General features: G+C 37.5%; 1 protein-coding gene across 21 annotated transcripts in view; it reads left to right on the top strand.

Moving 5' to 3' along the window:
* ATP2B2 (ATPase plasma membrane Ca2+ transporting 2) overlaps positions 1–21892 on the top strand; it is a 417587-nt gene that overhangs the window by 211533 nt on the left and 184162 nt on the right. Inside the window, exon 1 of one of the 21 annotated variants that reach the window (XM_040568577.1) lies at positions 18496–18664. The exons of the other annotated variants lie outside the window; for them this stretch is intronic. The gene's annotated coding sequence lies outside the window, so the exon portion shown is untranslated. Of the gene's footprint in view, positions 1–18495; positions 18665–21892 lie in introns of those variants that run through there. 21 annotated transcript variants of the gene reach the window in all.

Below are 21892 nucleotides of genomic sequence, written 5' to 3'. Positions count from 1 at the left end.
AGGATGAGAAAAGGAAGATCTGATGTAGAGGTCACCTCTGAAACTGTAACCAATGCAGTCATATTGATTTCATCAAAGCTGCTTTTTTATTTCAGGCTTTTTGTAGAGTCTTTTTCTCTAAAAATCCTATTTTTTTTTTTTTTATTATTTTTTTAATGAGCAGTTTTATTCTTAAATTTGTAACCCCATTGCTAAATTTAAGCAAATACTGGTAAATTTATGGAAATACAAGTAAAGATGACCTCAGTTTTTGGTTACCCTTTGCCAAGATCATTGCTTCCCAGTTCTGTTGTGTGTGATTCATTTCGTTCTTATTTCCCTTGCATCTTTTCCTGCAAGGAAAACCTGCATACATCTGGCTAACAAAGATGATCATTAGAATATAGTGTGAACGTAATGTTCACTTACTCTGAGCTTTATGCAAAGAGTAGAGTAGTGGCAAAAAAAGGACTTTCCTAAAATAATATCTTGGATTGTTCTTGAAAGCCCATTTTGTACCCTGTGAGCCAAACTTCTGTCATTTTGTTCCTTTAATTTTTAGCCCCCTGCCCTGTTGACATACTTGTCTCCTTAACTGTAGGTAAACCAATTTCCGAGTTATTTAGGATGGAAAGTATCAAAGGTGAATAGCCTTTATTGTTAATAAGTTAATTTAATTCTTAAATTTGGACTCCTCTGCTGAGGTTCAGAATGGCTGCTAGCAAATATTTATGTTCTTGTAAATGGGCCTTACATGGAAATGTCTTGAGCTGCGTGCCTGTTGGAGCGCCAGCAGCCTGTGCATGGCAGTGGCGTTTACCTTGCCCCGTGGGAGCAGCTGCTGCATGGCTCTGCCCCATGCTCCCCTCTCCCTCCAGGTACCCATTGTTCACCTGCATGGGACGCAGACGCATTTTGGCTGCCTGTGCTTAGTTCGCTATGTACCTTTGCAGGTCACGGTGCCACTCGGGCTCTGAATAATCATGTAATGTATTTATTGGCTACTTTTTGTCTGCTCTAAATAAGCTCCATAGCATGCTGTACAATATGTGCAAATCCTTGATAAAGAAAGAGTCACTTTTCAGCAAAAACAGTAAGAAATGAACTGTGAGAGTTTGCCTGTGCATCACTAGAATGAATGGAGCTTCTTATGGGTGCATAGCAATGCACTGCAGAGCAAACTGTTTGATTAAAAGCATACGCTGTAATTTTAGAAACTGGGTTGAAATGTAAGTGGCTATGGGACGGAATTGTAAGTATATTTCAGGATATACCTGTTTTTAATGCTTAGTCAAATCAGCATAGAATACTTGCAGGACACCAGTAAAAGATATGCTGAAAATGTGTATTTTAATTCTGTTATTCAAAAGGGAGAATTGCTATAACATTTTGGATATATAAGGATGTGAAAAGCAGTAATTTATTACAATTGCAGGGCTTTCTTGCTCAAGTTCTTTTATTGGCATGAAATATGAATAAAAGTACACAGTTTTTAAATAGGTACTTAGGCTAATTCCTAACAAATAAATCTTTATTATATTTATCATTTTGACTTAAGAAATAAGTCAACTTACGAACAGCAATTTCTTCTCAGTCCTTAAAAATATTTTATGGATGTTGTACGTACTGCTTTCTTTTTAAGGTATAATTTTATTTTGGATTATTTACATGTCTCAAATGTAACAGGTTGTATAGTGCCATATTTTGTGTCTGTAACATTTTTAAGTGTTTTTATTTTGCAGATTTAAAATTTTATTTTAATAGTTGAGTAAAGCTATTTAGTAGTTTTTGGATTCTTTTCTTTATTTTATTTTATTTTTTAACCACTCACCAAAAGAAGAATCATGGACTGTTCTGCAACATAACTGTGCTGTTAACCTGTGAAGTGCTAATTTAAATTCTGATCAGTCAAGAAACCATTAACTCATAGAATTTGATATTCTAAGGTAGAAGTCCAGCAATGCTTATTGTTGTATATGGCAGTATCAGTCTTCTAGACTGCATTGCAGAATTTTCATTAGGCATATAGGAGAATATGTTCAGCTGTACAAATACAAAAAAATTGTCACTTAAGGGTATCAGCAATTCATTTCATCACTTCTTTGTAGTGTGACTGATAAATATAGCTTGCATCCATTAAAATGCAATAACTTTTACTGAGATAATTTGAGGATAATCTAAAAAAGCTGCACTAAAAGCCTCCTTTCCTTTGGATATTTTGTAAACCTTTTTTTCTAATCACAATTCAGTCTTTTAATGATGGGATAGAATGTTTATCTGTGAGAAAGTAATGGTATTTGAAAGCTTAGTGTTTTACTGTTAAAACAGTATTAAGTGCTTCTTGTGTCCAACTGAACCTCTTTCGGGCTGGTGCAGATGCCCCCACGCCCAGCGGTTTGTTGTTTGGGGCACTTGGATGCCAGGCAAAGCAAGGAGAAAACAAAGGATATTCAGAACAGACATGTAGCAAATATGGACTCCGCATGTGTGCATGATTAGATGTACACATACACATCTGTATATTCTCCCTCCCAAAAAAAGAAAAAAAAAAGTGGATTTCTGCTACTTGGCTCCCTTACTTTTGTGCGGACATATTTCAAAATTGGAGCTATTAAGAAATTCCTTCCCCTTTTCTCTTTTATTTCCTTTCCACCAAGCTTCAAGTTGAGAGTAGTAGTTCAATATAGTTGTAGTCATCATGGAAAAGAAACTGTTACGGTTCAGTTTTAGGCAGGTTTTACAGAAGTGGAGAGCTAGACCTATGTACGGTGTCAAAGGGATTCAGAGAGAGGGAGGCTGGGGTTTGGTTTCATCTTCTGCTGGATGCATCTTCTGTTTAACCCACTGCCACTGATTTTCCAGAATATTTCCATAATGGATAACTTGCAAGGTATCGTGGGTTTGGTGTGAAGATGGTCTATGCTACTAGTCTTCCATTTCATAGAAAATACTTGAAAAAAAATACGAAGCAGGGGCTAGAATTCTAGTAGCTGCCTGTCTGTTCAGGATTCAGCATATCCTAATAGTGGCTTTTAAAAGTAATTATTTCTGGTTTAAGTGCTTTTAACTTCAGTGGATGTTGAGTGTTTTTCTTAATTTTGCACATACTCTGCCTTGTTTTGTCCTTAAAGAACTGTCTTCTCTCCGGCTCCCCTGGCTGAGCATGAAGCCCAGGCATTACTGTGGTGAGCAGGCACCATGTCTTAAAAAAGGAGGGGAATGGGAACTTCAGGGGCATATGAATCCTGCGGCCACTTTCTTTGCTGCCTTCTGCTGCAAAACTAGGGAATTCTGTGAGCCTGTTAAATACTATAGTATGGAAAACTGTAGACAGGTCACTTTACTTGCCAGGATTTGTTGATAAAAGCAAGCAATTATCCCTGTGCTGTGTGCGCTGCGCTCAGGAGTGCTGGGCTTTGCTTGCCTCCGCTTCTCAAGCCAGCCTGCAGCCGGGGAGGGGAGAGGGATCTATAGGGGGTGGAGAGAAAGTGCTCCCCTTACAGCAAAGGTGTGTCTTGTCTGACACATGTTCAGACCACTCTGCAGTTGGTCTTAGGTAAGTACATCATATTATGGTCATTTGTGCCTTCTTGCTGTAATGGGTAGCTGTGTCTCACCTGCATAATTTATCTCTTGGTTCAGTAATACAATCCCAGTGGTTGGAGAATTGCAGGTATGGAGGCTAATGCTTTTGCTGGTAACTTTCTTACTGTTCTTTGCTATCCATCAGGATAATTTTATGCTGTATAAACGATATTTAGTGTTCTGGGGGAGGGTTCGCAAGCGGTGTGTATAGTGAGTGGGTAACTTGAGTTACTCTGAAGTCATAAGGCAGAGATGTGGGCTTGTAAGAGAGAGAATTAGTTTGCACAGCCAGAAGGCAAATGATAATTGCTTTGAAAATGTCCCCTACATCTTAATTTTAGAAAGTATGATAAAATAAAAGGTTAATTATAATAGAACCATATATGTAAAAGAAAAAACTAAACTATAAATATTTTTGCAGGATTTATTGCCTAGTGGTGTTTTACCTGAAATATTAATTATCTGCTTATCATATCATTAACAATTGTCACATAGCATACATTTTAGCTTATTACAAATGTGTTTTTTTTTCCTGAATTTAATAACTGACAGTAAATGTTCAATATTACATGAAATTGAAAGAAAATATTTGGAAAGGAATAAAAGCAGTTAGCTAATGACTGTTATCAACTAGCGATTGTACTTTGCATAGATTATGCATTGAAAATTTACCTAATTTCTATTTAAGCATAATCTTTTAAAAATGCATTCAGGACTAGATTTTGCCTTGTCAGAATTTCACATGCAGTAGTTTCATTTTTTTTCTTTCTTTCAGACCCATTTAGTAGCTGTGAATTTTATTTGTCTTCAGCTTAGATACCTTTAAGCACAATATTCGGATATTTATTTTGGAGGTTATAATATTTCTTCCTAAATTAACTAAACCCATTAAATGAATAAATTGGACTAAATATTTTAAGAGAACATGGAATGCATCACTATTGCTGCTCCTCATTGGATCTAGAGATAGAAGCTAGAAGATAACATAATTATTTTTGATAAAATACAGCAACATTTTGCAAGTTGTCATGTTTTATGTCGTCAAAGTTTGCTTGTATTTGAATTTTGAATAGATTCACAATGCAGTTTTAGCTGAAATGCAAATGGTACAGAATGTCTGGATAGGCTGATATATTTGGATTTGCAAATGCCTGTATGAATTTTATAACTTCTCTGAAAGGAATTAGCTGAAAAGAGAGTCTCAAAAATATATATATATTTTTTTTCTAAGGATTTGATTTACGTCTAAAATATAGGCAGGCAATCTGCCATTTAGGAATTTAGCTGGAAATGTATCCAAGACCAAAGCTTTTTGAGAGAGACAATCCATACTTTTTAAAATGCTTGTATGTGGGCAAGTCTGTGAAATGGCATTCTGCCTGAAAATACCTAAAGTTGATAAAGCATGGTTATGTAACTAGGATTGCATAATAATGCATTTTAAGATATTCTAATGTAAGTTTACTTTTATTACTTTTATCACTGTTTCTTTAGGAGAAAAGGTTGCAGGGATGTGACTAATTACCCTCCTTCTTTCAGGTTATCAGATGTCCTAATTTTCAAGGAGTGTCCTTGCTAACAGGGACAATCCTGGAATCTTGTAGGCTTTATTGAAAATGGGGCAATGTTCTAATTTCAGAAAAATCCCATGTCAACCAGATACATGAGCAACTCTGGAGCCTCACGTGGACTCTAAGGGCATCGCAGCTGTCTGGGGTAGTACCAGTACTGGATGCCTCTCAGCTTATCAGGAAACAGTGTGAAATGTAGGTGCTGCAGGGGATGGCTATCCCGTTTCTGGGGAGGAGCACTAGTACAGGTGGAAATCTTTTCTAGTCCTAGATGTAAGTGGCATCGATTGTGTGCTCTCTGTTTGGAAGCGCATTCAGTTATTCCTTTCTCAAACTTCTATGTAGTTCTGAAGCTAGGAATTAGACCCACAAGAATGGGTCAGCCAAATCAGGTTCATTCTCCCCTTCCACTTGAATGGAAAGACCAGGCTGCATGTGCTGCTGTGCGGGAAGGAATTTCCACAGAGGCTGCAGCTCAGTTTGAAGGACCAGCTCACCGCACTCTCTGTTCCTAGACAGTTGTCCAAAGAGAAAAATGGATTTAAGAAGCGTTCAGATTTGTTTGACTGCTCTGTTATCTCTGTACTCAAACTCAGAATATTTTAAATGTATTTTAAAGTAAAGAAGTCCTGAGACTGTTTAAGGGGTTACCAAAGTACAACATAGAGAAATCTCTGCTTTTGGAGGAAAGGAAAGATTGAAACCTGGATTCATGCTGGATTTGAAATGTGTGCTAAAAGGCCTCTAGTTGCACATGTATCTGAAGGCTTCTATGGAAGAGATCACTGTGTTATCTCACTTCTGCCCATTAAAAGCATGTATGCATGTAAGGTCCATAATGGATTTAACTATGCTTCCTATACTCGGGACACATTCCTATACTCATTACATTATTTGAATAAAAACTTGCCTCTTTCTCTAGTGTAGACACCTCAATATATTTGAGGATTTTAACAGAAAACTGGTGAAGTGTTATGGCATTGAGGATTTCTGCATCCTGAGCTCCACAGCTGGCTACTTAGGCAGCCCACATGCTAGGTTCTCTTGAGATAAGCATAGTAGGGTGCTGAGACATGCCTTTGTCATGATTGGTTCTGTAAGCTGATGTCTGAACCAAATAGAGGAAACTGTATGCATTTTTCATGTATGTCTGTGTCAGGACGCATCGAAAAACTCCTTTGCTGGTGTTTAAAATTCATCAAAAATACATACATTCTGTTTATCTTTGTTTTATGGCAAGAGTGATTTAAAAAAATAAACAATTACAGTTTCCATAGCTCTAATTTGTAACAATAGAAATACCTGGCATCAATTTATCAGCATCAGAATGGGATTAAAAGAAGGTAGTTTTTATTTACAGCAGCTGACACATACATGGGTAAGTGACAGTGGTCGTATTTCATTACTTCACCTTGTGTCATTTTGCTGCATAAAATTTCATGTATCTGCCATCTCAGTTTCTTTTCTTTGTTAGAAACATTTCATATACTCCCACTTCTTGTAATTAGAATAACGATGCAAAATTTTCTCAAGGTTAAGAAAACTGCTGGAACCACAAAATAGAACATGAACAAGCTGTAATTGCTTAGTTTCTTAAGTGAAGATATGGAACCCCCCAAAGAATTATGATAGTCTTTTGTGGGGGAGGTATACCACTATTATGGAGGGAGAAATGTCAGCTCTTAACAGGTACAGATAATTAAGGGCCGAGATTTCAGCTGAGGTGGAGGAATGATTTTGCTTAAGCGTTGGAGCCTATGTGCAATGGTAAAAGCATCTGTGGAACAATTTGTAAGGTATTTAATGTAAAAATCAACTGAAAAGAGTGTTTTTTTTTTCTTTATTAATTAAATAGGGAACATTTCAATGATAACGCATCGTGAATTAAGTCCTACACTTCTTACTGCTAATGGCATTTGTAAGTGTTGTAAAATCCATATGCATCATAACAGAAAATTTGTTTCAGAGTGCCTTGGAAAGCTATTCAGTCATTGCTTCTGAAACTTCTTTTTGGTGACTATAAATTGCTCAAATTCAGTCAATTTCAACGACTACTGCACTGCCCTATTATTTCATCAGAATATACATTTTTGGTTAACATATATTGTAAACTTTAAAATGCTGTAAGTGTTCCCAAATCATTATACACATGGACATCTGTATCCTTTGTAACAAAGGTATTTTTGTTGTTTACTGGTTCTGTTTCCTGAAACTGTCTCGGCAAGCTACAATGATGTTTGTATTTGGACAACAACGCTTGTGCCTGGCAAGTTTTGACAACATATAGGCATCTGAGGAGCAGAGGTGAGGATGTTTTTACAACCTAAGACAGCAGGGGAAAGCCATGCGACAAAGCAGTATCCAACAGGTTTTCTTTCATCTGACTTCCAGGGTGAAGGCCTGTATCAATACCAGTCTTTCCTTATTTTTTTTCACTGTGTCACAATTATTTGGAAAAGGTTTAAGAGTTTCTCCTACTCTCTTTAAACACTTTGATGCCTTCTTCATTCTCTGGTTTTCCTCTTGTCTTGTCTGCCGTGCCACATTATATGATAGCAATGCCTCTCAGAGTCCTTGGTTTGTCTTTTCCACAAACTGCATCTCTGGGATGCGACAGAGTTGCATCACTCCCACTGCCCAACTGCTGAGTATGAGATAATCCTGTAGACATTTAAGAACTAAATTAACGTCCTTTCCCATGCAGAGAGATGCCACCACTTGCTATGTGTGCCGCCACCTGCCTCCGTGTTGTTTTTTCTGGATGTGTGCCTATATTATTTTGATAAAACATCACAGAGACTCTGACTTCATGCAGAAGTTCTCTCTGTTAATACTGTACCTCCACTGAAGTGCTGTTGATTTTGCACTTTTTTTTTTTCCCTCCACTTTAGGTGATTCTCATCTACCTCATCGTACATATTCAGATCTTTGCCCCAGCATTGCCCTCCTGGATCAATTTCAATCTTTGAAAATTTGGTTGAGTTAACAATCTCTGAATGCTGCTCCAATTTGCATTTGTCTGTATATGCCTTTACCATTTTTCATAGTGTTTCTATGAAACAAAAGCATAGATGAGTAAAACTAAAAATCTGATAGTGTCTTACATTGACAGTAAAACTTTATGTTTGGTTTTAGGTATTTCATTCTCTTGTATGCTATAAAACCTGCATTACAGCAGAAATCAGTATTGGTTTCAGTATTTTGGGGAATATTGTGACCTGCTAAAGAAATCAAATAGATTTTGTTTTCCCTGGCATTCAAAAATAATTATTTTTTAACAAGGTTGTCTGGTCAGCATTATGAGTGGAAATTTCTAAACATGTCAGACTCCTTCCTTGATGGGAGTTAAGTCCCTTAATTACAATATCTTGTGGCAAAAGAATCTCTCTTATGTGGCTAATCCTATATGTAAGATACGTTGTTAATCTCTGTTTGCAACATCTGACCTTGAGGTTCAAGTGTGTTTGTGAAAATACACTCTAGGTTTATTTTTTTTGATCAAATGAATGTGCTTCATTATAAGCAGATTTTTTTTTTTTCCAGTGCCAGTTATGAAAATTTAGTTTGGTTCCCAGTGACTTTTGGCAAGTTCTGTCCATCCTCTTCATTTACTCTCGGTGGCATTTTATTAACAACGGCACTGTTTAAGCAACAAAAGCAATTTGGTCTGTCAGGTCACACAAATGCTATCTCAATGATGCTTGAGCCAAAATCTGGGCATTGAACCCCGTAATAACCATCAGCGCACTCGCACGCAACTTTCCTCCTTTATAGGGAACTTTTGAAGGTGCAACTGGAGTGTTTTGTCCAGGCTCTGCCTCCCCAGGACAGAACAGACGCCCAACAAGCCCAAGGGCTGTCCAGTGGAGGGCCACCAAGGTAGGGAGCAGGCAAGCAGCTGGGTGAGCTGCAGTTCAGGCTGGAGAAGAGATAGCTTAAGGATCTCTTAAGAGGATGTGAGGCAATGAATACAAGTTGGAGGAATTCTGGTTAAATTCTGGTTAAGATCTTTCTCACCACAGGGTGGTCCAACATGGGAACAGGTCCAAGGGGGAGTCTCGTGCTCAGAGTTGGCCCTGCTTTGAGCAGGGAGGTGGACTAGCTGACCTCCAGAGGTCCCTTCCAACTCAGCCTATCCTATGCCTTTGTGATGAAGGAAAAAAAAAAAAAAGAAAAAGGAAAAAAAAAAAGAAAAAGGAAAAAAAAGGTGTTTGACTGGAAATTAAGTTTCAAACTAGAAATGCGTGGAAGTCTGTGCTGGCATTTTCCTGTGTCACATACAACTCTTAATCGGATGGGACCTCTGTGAGGGTTGTGCTGTGGTGTCAGTGGGTCCTCCGGCACTCTTGGAACACAGATTCACAACAGCAGTTCATGCTTAACAGTTATGGGAGGTAATTTTTCAGTTTGACAGACTTGCCATCCTTTTTGATGTTTTTTTTTTATAACTTTACATGACAGGTTCGTGATTTGCTGTTTTTCTCTTCAATTGCTTCAAGCAAGTGGAATTCATATAGGTAAGAGAGGAATGTGCAGAAATAAGAGAAGAGGAAGGAAAGCAGTACGCTCTTGTCTTTTCTAGGGAATTCCAAATATGTTAGAGGTGCAGTGCCCAAACTCCTCCATTTTAGAAATAAGTATGGAGCTGCTTACAAAAGTCACAAGTGACCTGTCCCAAATTTCTAGATGCGTTTTATATTATATTATGTTGAAGTTAAGGTAATAAGGAAAAAATGTTGACCGAATCTTGACTGCTTAAGTCTGTGTACTTCTTGCTACGCAAGAAATTTGACACTTATTTCTGCAGTGTTATTACAGAGCTTCTTAATTAATGTCTATGTTGTTAAAGCAACCTTCCTGGAAGTGTTGCATTAGGTGAATTGTGCTACAGTGGGATTAATGAGGGATGCACAATAAAATAGTAAACAATATATATGGTAATAATCTTGATAATGCCCTGTATCTGAGGGTGAACTGCAGAAAAAGATGAAAATGAGCTATGATAAAATGTATTCTCAATTAATGTGAACTTGGTACTTCTAAAATGCAAGGCAGGCTGTTAAGGCTACTGGGATAAACAGTGGGAGGTAACTACTTCTCCCTCCCTTGTTAAAGGAAAATCGTTAGAGTAAGTCTCCATTATAATTCTGTGGCCTTACAGATGTCTCACTTGGCTCTTCAGAGGCCTTAGTGGATATGATCAGCTGGCAGGTGGAGGAGGAGATCAGCCAGCCCAGACTAGGTCTGGGTGGGAGCAGAGTGCAGGTTGGTTCCGGAGCTGCTGGTCTGAGAGTCAAGAGACCTCCATCCTACTGCCAGGGGTCTATCTCACTGGCAGACTGAGATGCTCCTTCAGCCAGGAGGTTTCCAAGACTTTCAGGATATAATTGTTTAAGGGAATTTCAGCTGACTAGAGCCTGAAATATTTGCACTGTGCATTAGCGGCAGTTGCTGACTTACCTTCCTGTTAAGGATCTGTGATTCCCCATGTTGGGGTTATGCTTTGAGTCTTCCAGTACAGCTCCTTTCATTACAGTTGTAGCATTTGCAGATGTACCTTATATAATGGCACTTCCTTTTGTAAAAGTTGAAAAGCATAAAACACTGCAACACTGTTGTTCTTGCTATACATGTAATTTGATTTTGAAATGTTGACCTTTATTTAAAGAACTATTTCTGTAGTTTTCCCTTTCAAGATTTTATTCTGATACCGGATTCCTAGGTACGAATGTTGACTGTCATTCTTATGCCTAAAGCATAAGCTAAGATGTTACAGAACACTTGTTTGCAAATGGAAGTTTTCTTGATGCAAAGCACTGCTAAACAAATCACCTCTCGTCTAAAAGCATCTTGTAAAAAAAAAGTGGAAAGTTAATTCTGGGAGAGAATTTTAAACAATAAGAGTCAGTTCCCTGTAAGCATCGCTCTGAGACTATAATTCAAGAAGGTAATCTGTGAGGTTCAAACAGGGATTTGTGGATAAGACATAGAGGGTCATGATCATCAGTAATGCTGAGTGCATTATTTAGGGTGGCATAAGAAATAAAAATATTGTAGAGGTAAGACGTAGAACGAGAGTTTGAAACATGTCTACATCAGCAAGTCAGATGGTGCATTAGAAGCAGATCAATAGCTTGAAGCAATCAATGCTGAGGCCCCTGTAGGTATGCAAGCTTGGGGTTTCACTTCAGACTAGATTCAGCCTGAGCCTTTGGACTGAAAGTGCTCCCCATGTATGACTGGAAGCTTTCCAAAGACCTGTAATTGTTTCAGATCTGTGTGTGTTGAATGTTTTTGGTGTGAACCTGGAGTGGGACTTCCACTTTGCTTCCTCCAAAACGAGTTTAGTTCATGAGCACCAAAGCTGCTCTGCAAGCTGAAAAAAAAAAACCAAAACAAAACACACAAAAAGGGGTATTTGTAGAAGTTGTTTCAAAACTGCAGTGTTGCTCAAAATCCATTTGTTAAATAAATTTATCAAAATGAACTATATTGTGTTAAATCCATTGCCTTTGAAGTGGGTGGTAAGGCTCCAGCTGATGTAAATGAGAGCAAAATTGGGACAGCAGTGATCACTTAGGGGAAATCAAAATCTAGGATAGAGAAAAGGTGAAGATCAACTTTGCACAAATACAGAAATAGTTTGAGTGTAATTCCACTGATGACACCTGTGTGCTTTAGTAGGAGTCACATGGCTCAATTGTAGGGCAAATGTCACTTAAATCATTGTACTAAATTTTAACCCCAAGCCAGTGCTTGTCAGCTGGCAGGATGCAGCTGTAGTGCAGCTCTAGCTGCAGCGCAGCATTTCTGCCTCTGTGCATTTTGCATATATCTGTAAAATGTTACAGGTAGTGGCACGTTTTATAAACCCTTTTGCTCCAGCAACATGGCGCTCCTTGTGTTGTTCTTCAGAACTTCTTGGCAACTTGTGGGTGAGGTCAAATTATTCAAAAGGAAATACCTTCCAATTTGTAGTACTGAGATATGAAATAGCTTCATTGAAAGTGGACCGAAAGACTTCAAACAAATTGATACATCAGCAATATTACTCTACTTCTTTGCATGCCATCTGTGATAATGGTGTTCTGATCTCTAGAGGATGCTCTCTGTCATGTGCATATCTGTTTTTTTTCCTGTATTGTGAATAGCAATGCTGGTACAAAGAAATGTGGTTTTGCTAGCCAGTCCTGTGGTGCTGAAGACTTTAAATCTTATTCAGTCACTGATTTGTTCATTATTTGCTTTTTCTGTGTTTGGACAGAGTCTTTCTAATCTGTTCAGGAATAGCAGACATGTAGAAGTTGTATATCGCTGGCGTCAAAGAAAAAAGGCTGTTTAAGGAGTTTTCTGTGTCTGTGTGCTGGGCTTTCAGTCTGGTGCAGGAATTGTCTTATGCAATAGAAGTCTAGCTCTGGTTATAATGCGACTCTGGGAAAAAAATCTGTCAAAAGCAATGACAAATTCACCAGCCTTGCTTATGCAATTAAAATGGCAACTTATCTTTGTGTGATTCATGTTTGTTCCTTTCGAAGCAGTGAGCTGTTCTGAAAAGCAAAAGCTCATGTCTTTTGGTCCTCTGGCTTCTGTGCGTCTCTGATTTGGGTTCCTCTTTATACTGATATAACCCCGGGGATGTTTTAATCATAAGAGAATAAGCGCTTGGCGATTCTGGCCTGACTTCCTGTCTCTCTGAACTGCATCCTCAATTATATTAATCTGACTGCTGCCTATTTAAGCATCGTACTACATCTGAATGACAGTGGGGTAAACAGATTCAGCAAATAAGCTGTTGTTCTTGTGTGCTCGCAAGTGGCAGTTCAGGTCAACCAAAGAAACAGATAAACAGGAGCATACACAGATTTTCTTGTGTCAGTGCCTTTGACTGTGATGTAAATGAGGAGTATGAGTACACAGAGTGCTACAAGAATGTTTTTCAGTCTGTTAAAATGAGGTGTACATGCTTTTGGAAGACATAGGAAGACAGTAGGGAATTGCAGGTTTGAAAAATTGTGATGTTTCAGTACTACATTTACATTATTGCTACTTCTGTTTATTACTATTTCTGTAATTCCTTGCAGGTCATTTGAGTTGCTGTTACAGAAATGGAAATATCTTGTATATTCTTTGTATGTCTACAGATCTAGACTCCCAAGTGCTACAAATAATTTTTGAAAATGGGAACATATGTTTTTTTGAAAATGGTTATGCTAGAACTTGGTAAATCTTGTTCCTATGAGAAATTACAAAAAACAAGATAAACATCAGGTTATTAAGCAATACATCTGAGAAAGTACTTTTTGTTCATTTCCAAAGAAGGCAAAACAGCAGACATGCAAACATATGTGAATAAAGCTATGCTTATTTTAAATACTCACTTATAAAAGCTTTACATTGATTTACCAGCTTTAAATACCTGTAGAATGAGTTGGTTGGTGTCTTGTTTAATCCCCATCTTGGCTGAGTTGCTCACTGAAATCAAGAACTGACTAGATACTTATTTTGTGATAGCATGTGGGTTAGGTGTACGCAAATCAGAGACCTGGGTAATCTTTTGATTAGTCTTGTTAATTTTCTGAGATAACCTTATATTTTTATTTTTAGAGGTGAATACCATTTAAACACACAAAGCTTGTTGGTGCACTGACAACAATTTCCTTTTGTTATTCTAGAGATTGTGCTGAGAGTACTGCCCCTCCTATATTTCTGGTTTGAAAAACAGATTGAGAGACTGCTTAAAATTATTAGAAGTATGGTAATTTTAATTCTCTGATGTGTGAATTACTTCTGATGGGTCCATTAAACATCAAGAAAAACAAATCTTTTGTCAGGTGGTGTGAATTTGCTTCTCTTGAATGTATGTGGGACTTGATTAGAATAAAAACTTTGGAAATGACTGGAATACCTTTTTTGTTTACTTGCAGATATCAGGTATTAAATCAGTGCAGGGAGTTTGAGTTTAACAGTGTTCTAAGGTCTGTCATGGAAATCCCAATATTTAAGACTCGATTGTGTTAAATTGTTACACCTAGTAAACAATATGCTATAGATGGGATTAATAATTTTACTGAGTTTAGCTGCATTACAGGCATGTTCAACGCTAGCATGCATCTTTGCAGAACTTGTGAGAAAATAAGGGTAATTCCTTGTTACCATTTCTACCTGTAGAAGGAGAGATTTAATTTTATTAGTCCATTTGTAAATGTATCCACATCTATGATGATGCATGCATTTATTTTGGAAATCCTTTACTTGTCAAATATTTGTGGATTTGGTGTCATAGTAAGAGAGTTCACTTTCTAGTAAATCTGTAATGATCATTAGTGATAGGGAGTTTGAAAAGTTTAGCTGACAGGGAGGATGCAGAGATTTATCAGAACCATTTTGGTTTAGAATTGGGAATTGGAAGTATTGTAGTAACTGATTTTTCTGTAGTGACTTTTATCCCTGGAAGAAGTAGGAGCCCAACAAATCAATAAAGCTGTGCACCCTGGTACTAGATGAAGCTTAAAAACTGGGAGTAATCAATCTATCTTATCATTTTGTGGGGATATTTCTTCCAAATGTCTCAAGATACTTTTTCCAAAAATTCCATTTTAGGCATTTATTGATACTCCGGTAGGAAATGAAGGCAAGACTTGATTTCATTTTCAAATAATCACTTTCTAGTCAAAAGCCAGAACAGTCTACGTTGACTCACTTTTGTAGACGTATAACCAACAGACTACACATTTCTTTGCAGAAACTTTTTTTAGATAAGAAAGGTAAAGAAAAAAATATGCTAAAAATATGCTAAATCTATTAAGATCTCAGTATCCCTAGAGTAATTCTATTTACAAGAACAGCTGTTGGTTTTATTTTTTTAATTTTCAGATCTGGTTGGAATCGGAAGTTTAAGGTATCATTTTTGATGAATGTATAATTAACAGCACTTAAACTAATTTAAACAAAATGTTTAAATCTCAAATCATTAATGGTGCGTGTTGGCTGAGTATTTCGTAGAAACTATTACACATGAATTGCATCCCCAACATGAAAGGACAGTGTTTGGTCAAAAGTATTTGTGAAATTTGCATAGGATTTTTAGAAATTGGAATCTTTCATAACATGGTAGTGCCTATAGTCGTCTGATGCAGAAAAATAGGGGGGTTGTGTTCAGCCCGCTGCTTGTTTTATTTTATTTGAAAAAATTACATAAATGCAAATTGACCTAATGCCAACAGTATATAAAAGTGACAAATTAATTGCCATTTTTTATCAATTTTTATTTTTTTTAATTATAATTTTTCATTTTTAAGTCCAGGTCTTAACACACTATCCATAAAGTTGGCAGCTTTATGTTTGTAAAAAACATAGTGGTCAGATTCCAAAACAGGAGATTTTTCTGAGAATGCTCTCTGTCAGCCTCTTACAAATACACCTTTTCAACTCAATTGTCTCTCCTTGTCCCCATCACAGTGGTTAAGAGATGAGGAGGGAGTTGTTCCCAAAACAGACAAGTAATTTGCTGGAAATAGATTTTGGATCAACACATTTGATTACAAGGAGAAATCAAGCTGCGCTAGTGCACTTTGTGCAACACAGGTCTATGTTCTCTGCAAGAGACATGGTTAAAATCAGCAAACAATCATGCTCTGTAGCAGCTGAGACATCCAGATGGTCTCAGTTTATCCCTCATTAAAACACATTTCAGCGTTCCAATCTTTAGATAAAGATAGGCTTGAATAGCTGTGGCAAGGCCCATATCCTAAAAGAAAGGTCACAATCATTTTATTTAGACAGTTACAGAAAACACATCTCAAAGCAGGCCAGTGCCTTGGTTGTTGTATCAGTTTGCACACTGTTAAGCTAGGCAGGTCAGAGAGATCTGTGGGAAAGCCCAGATGCCGGTGATTTCTGCGCTGTTTATGTACAAGGGTCTATTGCCTGTTTTCCACTGGTGGAAGTGGACACCAAAGAGCAGTCACCAATCCTTCCTCCTCTGCATGTATGAGGGCTCTCCCATTCTGGTGATAGCCCAGGACTTGACACGACTGATTTAATTCCTCGCAAGTGAAAGCAGCACTGCAGTACGATGGTAAAAAGTGCTGCAGCACATGCACCTTGTGTTGATGGTACTCCAGCAGGCCTGAGAGAGGCGTTACTCCTCCTTGTAAATGGCTTTGTCTGTACCTCGCCTTCCTGTCCTTGAAGGAGGACAAAGAAGAAAAGCAGCTGGAGCAGCCTGGTCCACATGTCAGATGGCCACAGTGTGCCATGATACTCACCTCTGACTTTTCTGGCTTTCCTCATCAGCCAGGGAGGTAATGAGGACCCCACCTGAGCTGCAATTTGAGTATCTGCTGAAGGGCTTTGCTGGATAGGAGTCTGTGTATCCTTTACCTAATTATGTCATTAATTAATATATTATCCAGTGATGACCTGCAAGACAGTTGTTGAGAGTACTCACAACCTACATGGAAACTCTTCAACTATTTATTTGCTGTATTTTGATAACTCCCTGTTACTGCTCTGTAGCCCCAGCAAAATGCTTATGTAGAATTATACTTCAGGTATTGAGAGAAAATTCACATATCTTGCTCGTTCCCTTGATTTTTCCCATATATGCAGATAGCTAATGTAGTTTAAGAGATGCAGAGTGGGAAGATTAATTTCTCTCTTCCTCCTTGCAGCCCCTGAAGAAGTTACAGCATTATAGTTTCAAAAGAGAACGTTTTATTTTTAAGTTGCTATTAATAGAACAGAAAATTAAAAGCTCATCATGGTTAGAATGAGATCCCGATTGAACTTGACAAGGAAGAAGATATTTAATAAAAGTACCAGGCATGATGATGGCTTTAAAATAAATCTGTGTGTTAATAGCTAAATTGTGAGGTGATAATCTGATGGTCTATTTAAAAACGTGCAGGAGGAGGAGGATTTGTAGGAGGATTTTTAGCATGACCCCATAGATAATGTGCGGTTGTTCATATGTCCTGTCCTACTACTTATATTTTTTAGCTAATTGTATGATTTTAAGGTTGGGCAGCAGCGTTCTACATGGCTGTGATCACTTTTTATCCATCAATTGATGTCTGCTGCTGTTTTATCAGCTTATTTTTCTGAGCCACCAGCTAGGATAATGTGCTTCAGGGAAAATTATACCCTACATCAGTGGTTTTGTTACAGCATGTTGTACATTATTGGTAATTTGAATGCACCCAGATAAAAATAGAAAGGTTAAGTAGTTTTCCAAATGTTGCTGCTGTGAAGCAGAAAAAGAGTAGTGTCTGTACCGTATACAGTTTTGAGGGAAGAATGTTTTTTTTTTTTTTTCTTTTCCTTTCAAAACCACTTGCTAAAATTAATGCTTTCCTTGAAGCTGAATGTAAAGAAGAGTTTGCTTCTGAATTTTTGCTCCCAACTCTATTTATTCTCTCTGATCAGTTTTTAGGATTAATGACCCTGTTGTGTGTCAGGTTCTGTACGCACATGCATGTCCAGAAAGTGCCATCCCCTAGGCCAGGTGTGGTTTCTGCCAGTTTGGAGGAGCCGCAGTCAGGTGGCAATGATTGCCCTCTGCAGACATCTCCTCAATCTGTCAGCCCCAATGCAGTGGTTTTCGTTTCCTCCTTTATTTTTCTTCCACCAGTGTTAAATGTTTCTCATTTTTTTTCTCAGCTGTTCTCAGGAGAAAGGAGCAATGCCATTTTTGTGGCTGTACATATATATTATTTCTGTAAAACTAATTTGTCATTTATTTTCCAAAATGGCATTTTGATTCTCTGTATAAGAATAATCTGTGCAGAGAGTATTTAGCAAAAAAAATTGTATAATGATGGAGTTTACTGATATACTTTTAATCCTTGGTGAATGCCCTATTTAAAATCACTGCAGAACATCACTGTGTGTCTTTCAGCTAATGCCCACTGAGATTTAAAACCTCCTTTTTGGATGCTCTCTTTTGCTCTCTTTCTTAAGAGTGACCTTGGCTGACGGTTCCTATTATGCAACTGAGTCCTTGTGGGGATTTTTTTTTCCTCTTGTCCTTTCACATGGCTTTATGTGGTGCTGACTTCTCTCTCCAGTAGCTCTGCTTCTATTTTGTTGTGGTTAAGAAGTTCATAGTTACAAATTGCTGTGGAGAACAAATGTTTAGATTTGATTTTCTTATTGATTACAAATTTCTTTGATGTGAGATTCTGTCTTTATGTCAACACTTCCCTTTCTTCTCCCCTGTTAAAGAGCCAAATAATCACATCTCGTTTTCATGTCAGGTGATAGAAATAAGCACGCAAATGACTCTCGGCCTTGTTTTCAGATAGGGGGATGGACTGGGGGCTTACTCAGTCTTTTCCAGCTCTATTGTCTGTGCTCCTAAAGAACTGGGAAAGGAGTCTAGCCAAATCTTGCTTTTAGTTGTAGTTTATTGTTCTAATTTTATTTTACCTGCAAAATCTGTGTGTGCTCAAGGCTGAGGACATTTGCATTTGAATCTTGGAATTCAAAGCTGTCAAGGTTTGGATCTGTGTTCAGGAGCAACCTGAAAGGTAATTTTCCCTTTTTAAAGAGAAATTTTATGTGACTGTAAAAATTATTTCTGTGGATTTTTTTTTTTTTGGAGTACAATAGAAACATCTTATTGAAGAAAGATAGCTTTTGCCATTAAACTTGTTTTCTATGAGATGTAGCATAGCTAAAGGATTATTTTTCTCATACTTGGGTAATTATGCATTGAGAGTTCAGTGGCAGAAAGGAGATTTAAACAGATTCTGAGTTTATTAGGGACCTAATTCTAATACGTGTACTAGGACTGATAAAATTCTGGTAGCCTCATTTTCCAGTAATTCAGAACCTTTTAAAGTTAGATCTTAAATTTATTATCCTTTCACAAGCTGTCTTTGAATTCTGAGGATGGATATAAGAGCAATCTGAAATTTAAGGAAAGTTTTTATAACTTTCTGTGTGTGTGTGTGTAGTTTTTACTCATCAGTGGTCTACTGCTGGGAAGTAGTGGCATCATGTTTGAGTGGTACGTGATTGGAGTAGAGCAGTTGGTCACTCTGTGACTGGCATCTATGGGATCTCTGAGTCCCGTTCAATGATATGTGATGTCTAAAATAAGCTATTTACATAAAAAGCCCGCCTACCAAAAGGAAAATACTCATGGTGGCTGATGTTCTTGTACTGCATGTAACACTTCCATGGTTCTAGCCAAAGAAGTGGAAATGGTCTCTTGCTTCCAAGTATGCAGGGAACAAAAAAAAAGTCTGCCTCCAGTGGCCCTTATAGCACCAAACACAGCTGTTAATTATAATTTGGTCTCTCTGCTCACATTTTAAAGAACTGTATCCAATGTCAAGAACAAAACAGATATTATATAAAAAATTTATTTTGTCTCTTTAAAAGAGAAAGGTACTAAATTGTTTTTACTGTAAACAAAAGTAATATATATATTTGTTCAGAAAAATGGATTATAGTGTGCATTTTTCTCTTCTAGCCACTGTAAGAAGAGGGCATATGAAAAAATGTGTGTTCAGTTCTCCTCACACACATACGCATGTATGTATATATGTTCACTCTTTAAATAACAATGTATTTATAACAACTGGTTTTTAACAACCAGTAGATTTTTTTTTATTTATTATTTTTTTTCTGGTCTTCATTATTCTGTTTGTAGTTTGTTTGCATGGAAGCTGGTTTTTGTGAATCTCATTCATGATCACAGGTGCCACACTAAAAACTTTGGTTTTATAAATGGCTTTTATGGCTTTATATCTTTACTTGATAGTATTATAAGATACCTCTGTTACGTAACCAAGGGGGTAGAAGATAGGGCTGCAGATGCAGGCTGCAGGATAAGTTTGATGGGTTTTAGTTTGTTTATTTTTTCCTGGGCCAGCTGTTTCTCACAGAGGTCTGAATCATACTCCAGCATTTCATTTGCTGTAAAGTCATCTGCCAACTTCTGACTGACAGTAATGATGTCTGACTTCAGCTGCCACTATGATTTCTTGTACTCCACACTGGCTGGCCCTGCTGCTAGCAAAAGGATTTTTTTTTCTTGAGTAACACTTGAAAAGTGTTAACACCCCCAAAAAAGTATTAACACCCCAAAAAATGTTTTTCTTCATTGCTATTGGTTTTGAAGTCACTCAGGTAAAATATTTTATATATAAGGCTGAAATAAAGTGTGACTGGCTAAATACAGCAATCTGATTCTGCTTTGGCAAGGTCGTGCTGCGACTCTCCTATCTTTTGGCTATGGTCTGTTAATGTGCTTGGATTCTCTTAACTTTCTTTTGAAGAGTGATGTGGCCAAGTGTAGTCAACCAAGCCTTTTCGCTGCTAATTTATGTGATGTATGCTGACAGAAGAAGAGGAAAAAACAGCATAGCAAATCCTTCTTTTTTTGTTGTTGTTTTTGGTTTCCTGAGTAGTTTCCCTTCAGTTGCTATGTAGAATTGGAAACGTTTTTGTTAGGATTGAGTATCGCATCTGACCATGGTATAGTAGTTTGGAATTAAATGTTAAAATCTGAAAGGTCTTTTGTATAAATAAGTGTTTGGATTTAATCTTGTATGTGGATTGTATGTGTTGCAAACTATTTCCAGGAGGTTCCAGAAGAAACTCTGTTAATTCCTAAGCAATCATCCATACCAGGAAAGCTGCTATTTAAACAGATGTAAAATAGCTGTCAATGGGACTTTCACATGTAGCTCCTGTCTTTCCTTTAATAAGCACTAACTTTTCATCAGGTACAGAAAACCATTGACATGTATATCACGACCTTTCTGCTGACATCTGTTGGGATTTTATTCTGGTTTTGTTGTTGCAGTTTGAGCTGATGTAAAGAAATGCCAATTGACCAAGCAAGATTTGGTTTGGGCCCTATAACCTTCTGAGTCCAGAACAGGACATGACAAAACACCCTTTGCTGCAGCTGGCTGGTCACGGTTTTCCTCAGTTTTTAGTTTCTGTTATCCTGTGGGTCCATCCCTTATGAAAAATGATTGCTTTTTAGTAAAAGTAATCAATCAAAATTATATCATATGTGACACTAATGAGTGCTGCTTCCTGGGATGCATGAATGTGCTTTTCTTGCTTCCAACTAAAGCAAGAAACCTTTATTTTTAAATAAGCTGGAAATAAATTAAATATATTTCTGCATTTGAGACTACAGTTGTGACAAAATGCTGACCAGTACTGGAAATATTTCTGTCCCCTCTTAAAAACTCTCCAAACAAGTTGTAGGTTGGTACAGCCCTGAGGTGGGCGTCCAGAGGGTCGGCGTGTGCTGGCAGGGGGGTAGCTGTTGGACTCGGTCCTCTGGAGCCTACAGGCTGAAGGACAGTGGGTAGGAACGATAAAAGACTAAGATTAAAAGACTGAAGGATGATTCAGTCATGTGCAAGATTTGCTTTATTATTCTCAGTTTTTAAGATTAAAAAGTCTCTAAAACGTTGCTCAAAAGTTTGAGAAAGGAATGTAAAATGAGGTTCAGATGTTACTGGGGACAGCAGCAGTTTTTACCATAGTACTTGACCTAGTCTTAAGGTATGAAGATTAGATAGGGAGGCCATTTAATCAGCTATTGTTTTCAGTGCGTTTGATTTTGATATTTTTTCCAGATCTCTTTTATTTAATGATAGTCTGAATATGCTTAGCTTTTTGTCCAGCTGTGTTTTAGATTAAATTGATAATATAGTTTGGAAGCTGGACTTCTTTGGAGAGACTGTGCTGTGTTAGTTTCTGTACAAATCAATGCAGCTATAGAT

The sequence above is a fragment of the Cygnus olor genome, chromosome 10 (genome assembly GCF_009769625.2).
Source record: "Cygnus olor isolate bCygOlo1 chromosome 10, bCygOlo1.pri.v2, whole genome shotgun sequence".
In the NCBI taxonomy this organism is placed as follows: domain Eukaryota; kingdom Metazoa; phylum Chordata; class Aves; order Anseriformes; family Anatidae; genus Cygnus; species Cygnus olor.
The sequence above is the reverse complement of the archived record's forward strand: the minus strand, read 5'-3'. Positions and strand labels throughout refer to the sequence as shown.